General features: G+C 47.6%; 1 non-coding gene across 1 annotated transcript; it reads left to right on the top strand.

Annotated features, from left to right (window-relative positions):
- Window positions 1–4015: 4015 nt before the first annotated feature.
- TRNAR-UCG (transfer RNA arginine (anticodon UCG)) lies at window positions 4016–4088 on the top strand. The gene has a single exon. It is a non-coding gene; the product is annotated as a tRNA-Arg (tRNA).

Genomic DNA, 4088 nt, shown 5'->3' with positions numbered 1-4088 from the left:
GACCATCTACCAGCAAACACTCATTAATGTTACAACAGAAGGAAACATACACTGGCAGAGGACACAAGCCTGCCCACACACAATCAATATATCCCTATGACGTAGACAAACACTTTATTGCTCAGCCCAGCCTTTAGATGGTTCACAACTCTAAGGACTAGCATCTATTTGTTAAACTAAATATCCTCTGAATTGGGATGAAAGATGTATCTAATGGGCCAAAGGAATGCCTAATAGCTATTAAGCCTCCTAGGCTCAGAGGAGGGGGAGGATCGACAGCCCAAGGGTAAATGACCCCAATCGCAACCAGCTTTCAAAACTGTCATCCTGCCCCCCAGGATACCTCGCATTTGTTTTTGAAAAAAGAAATAGATTTTCTACGCAGTTTTCTCATGTTTTGGGCTCGGTGCAAAAGGTTTTTGTTTTATTTTGTCTTATTGTGTTGACTTTTTTGGAAAAAGTTTTCTTATTGTATAGGTACATTGTGGACTCTTATGTCCCAAATGAGGGCAGCCGACACAGAGCAGGACGCAAAAACGCCGCGCACAACGGATAATTAGGGCCCCTCAAGAGCCCAGCTGTAATCACAGGACCAATCGCAGTATACCACTAAGGACCCCATAGGGGGCTTTGGACCATACTACATAGCCTTGAAAAGGACCCACGGGTCGACCTCACCTCTGATACCGTTGTGGGTGCCACTAGGTCAGTTATGGTGCGTACCTTGTCTGGGCCTGGCTTCGTTCCCTCGTCTGAAAAGGCGTGTCCATAGAATCGCAGCTTCTTTTTCTTTATGTTGCATTTGTCAAAATTTAGAGTGAGGCCTGGCGTTTGCAATGCTTCACATACCATAAGTGCCTGATCGTGTTCATTCTGTGAGGTTTTGTATACCAAAATGTCATCGCTGTAATTAAAATCGGTCTTTATCGATAACAGTACTTACCTGATGGCTTCCTGAAACATCTCTGCTGCCGAAGAGATGCCGAAATTAAGGCATATATATCTAAAAAGGCCACTATGTGTCGCATATGTGATGATCACATGGGATGAGGGATGCAGTCCCAGCTGGTGATATCCTTGAGATAGATCAAGCTTGTAAACTGTTGTGGCTCTGTTAAGCTGCACGATCATATCTCTATTTTTGGTCTGCGGTGGCGTTCTCCTTGGATGGCTGTGTTGGCTGCGCTCATGTCGAAGCATATCCTGATGCGCCTTCCTTCCTTGGGAACCACCACTAGGGTTGAAATCCATGGTGTGGGCCCTACCGCCTTCTTAATGATTTCATTTTGCTACAGCTGTTGAACCTCCTGAGACACTGCCTGTTGCAAATGAAACCAAACCCTCCGGGGCTGTTGGGGTACTGGGCGCACCTTTTCATCGATGTGGAGCTAGTTGACGCTCCATTTCTATTTTCCCAGTCCCTTGAAGAGGGTCGGGAATGTTTATCGCACTTGTTCTTTAGAAATGGGTCTGTGTGATAATCTTGCCACACTGTGCGTTAGCTGTCGGGGCCCCATACCGCACCTTACCACTTCCGTATCTTGGCAGTTTATATACATGAGTCCTATTGATTTCACCGTTTTGTAACTGAGCAGGGACCACCCATCTATAGGGCTTCTTATCACGTGTATCGTGGCATTGGCCGAGCGTCCTCGTTGTGCGAGTGTCAGTTGAAATTGACAAATGGATGGGTAGTTACTGAGGTGTGCAACCCACATTGATGGCTATTGAGCCTAGATCTTTCTCTTTTGCAGTATCTTCCTAGCACCCATTTTGAGAAATTTGTGTTCTCCCATGATGCTCACTGTTGCTCCAATGTCCATGAGGAAGCAATGTGTAGCAGGCCCCATGTCAATCATCACCCTTGGGCCTTCCTCGGCTTCCTGGTCCCCTTGCATTAGATTAAAATATTCGTCTGTGTAGTCTATATAAAACTCCTGTAGCATTTCCACATTATCTCAGTGGTTTTTAAATTCATTCTCGTATGGATCAGCATATTCCACGTACTAGTGTGGTATTTCTTTGTATGTCGCCACCTCAAATTTCAGAACCGGTTCCATCGCTCTGATCACTCTTTGTGGCATCTGCGAGTATGGCCGTGGTATCCTCCATGTTGTTTGTTGGGAAGCCCTCATTGATGGTCTCCACATGGTTGTCTGTGGTGGCCTTGCTGTCAGAAAAGGTCTGCCTTCTTGGCACACGGTGTGAAAGTGTCCTTCTCTTCCACATTTGGAGCATGCCTCACAAATTGCTGGGCATGTTCCGGTGTGCGGAAATGCGAATCCGCACCTGAAACATATCCGTTGTGCTCTAGCTGACTGCCTGTTTGTTGGTATGGATATCAAGTAGGCCCCCTCGATGTAACTGGTCCTCCCATGAGCCGGTTGACCGGCCCTCTTGGTGTCATGAGAGCAGCCACCGTTTCATCTTTCTCTGTCTTCTTTTTCTGTGTTTCAATGGCTGTGGTCTGCAGATCTACCCTCTCATGCACTCTGGCCAGCTCAATGACTGTGTCAATGGTCAGCGGCTGCTTCAGCAACTGCTTCCAGAATGTAGACGATGTACACCCTTCTATCACCCTCAGCCTAGTAGACTCATCATCAGCAAAGCTTGCAAACGGCAGTGTATTAATTTCTGTAGTCGCTGTTGGGCTGGATGATTAATTTCTTGTTCAGTGCCCCCACACGGGTGTCATACGGTGTTCTTTCTTCTTACGGTATGGTCTTTATTTTACCGTTCATCTCATTGCCCAACACATTTGTGATCATGCCAGATATGGCCAGAGACTTTTCTTACCCTGCAGCACCTATGAAATCGGTGAAATCTTGCACCCATTCTGCCCACCGGGGACCTTTGTCGAATTGGAGCTGCAATGGGAATGGTGGGGGTTTTCAAAGGAAAGTGGCCCTTGCGCTTGAGCTCTGCCTTGCTTGCTGCTCAGCTGGCTGCTCGTCCATCTTGCTGCTGTTCCAGGCCTCCCGGTGATGCAAATACCTCCTGGTCCACACCTTCTGTTTACCGGTTGCCTTTATCCTTTAATGTTCTCATCTTTTCTTACCCCTCTGTGGCGGATACAGGTATGGCAATGCATCCGGGCCTGTTGCGTCAAAGGAAACAGCTGAGCAGAGTACATCCTCAGAGTGTACGTGGACTTCCTGACCCAGGTCTCTGGATGAGGGCACGGGACGCCACACAGTGCTGGTGGCAAGCGGAGTTGCGGATCACAGCGGAACAGTAATGTTGGAACGCAGACCATCCTGACCTCGGAGTCGGGATGCCGGCATGGGACGCCACTGCAGTCAGTGTCAAGTGGAACTGCGGACTGCAGTCGCGTAGGAACTGCAGAGTGCAGTGGACGTCGTCTCGCGGCGTGGGACTTATGGCTTGTCGCCAGTTGTTGCATTTGGGCCTAAAGGGTCTGCATTCAACTCTGTCTATTGACTAATGTTTTCTCCCCTTACTCCTCCTCTTCCTCTCTGGCCCTTGTGACCTAGCATGGTCACTCCGTTAAAGCGGCTTCTGCCAGCTCACAACCCCCCACATTTTCAGAAGCTTGTGGATCTAGGAAGCGGCTGTATGTTGTTTTTGGTGTTGCTTTTTTTTTTATAAGTGTGCATAAAGAAGGCGCTGTGGCATGTGGTGATGCAGGTGACCAGGACACATCTTCATCTGTTTAGTTAATTAGATGAACATGAGAGCTGCATCGATTAAGACACAGCATCAGAAGTCCACGGATAGAGAGAATACAGGCGGAAAAGGAGAGAACAATATTTGGGGACAGGCGGGGATGAAGCGAGACAGAGAGAAAGAAGTAAAACGCATGAGAGACTGGTTCCTGTACTTTAGATCTGGGCTGTATATTTAAATGGGTCTTCATCTTTATATGTGTTCAACATATCACTTCCATAAAGAATGAGGGGATTGACTCTGGTCTAACCTCATAGACAGACAAGATAGCACATGCAATGTGATGGAGAACGCTATTTATACATGTACACATATATTGCAACCAGTCGACCGCGTGGCCTAATGGATAAGGCGTCTGACTTCGAATCAGAAGATTGAGGGTTCGAGTCCCTTCGTGGTCG

Source organism: Ambystoma mexicanum (assembly GCF_040938575.1).
Source record: "Ambystoma mexicanum isolate Mex_15411 chromosome 12 unlocalized genomic scaffold, UKY_AmexF1_1 Mex_chr12_unloc.2, whole genome shotgun sequence".
In the NCBI taxonomy this organism is placed as follows: domain Eukaryota; kingdom Metazoa; phylum Chordata; class Amphibia; order Caudata; family Ambystomatidae; genus Ambystoma; species Ambystoma mexicanum.
This window is presented reverse-complemented; position numbering and strand designations above follow the sequence as displayed.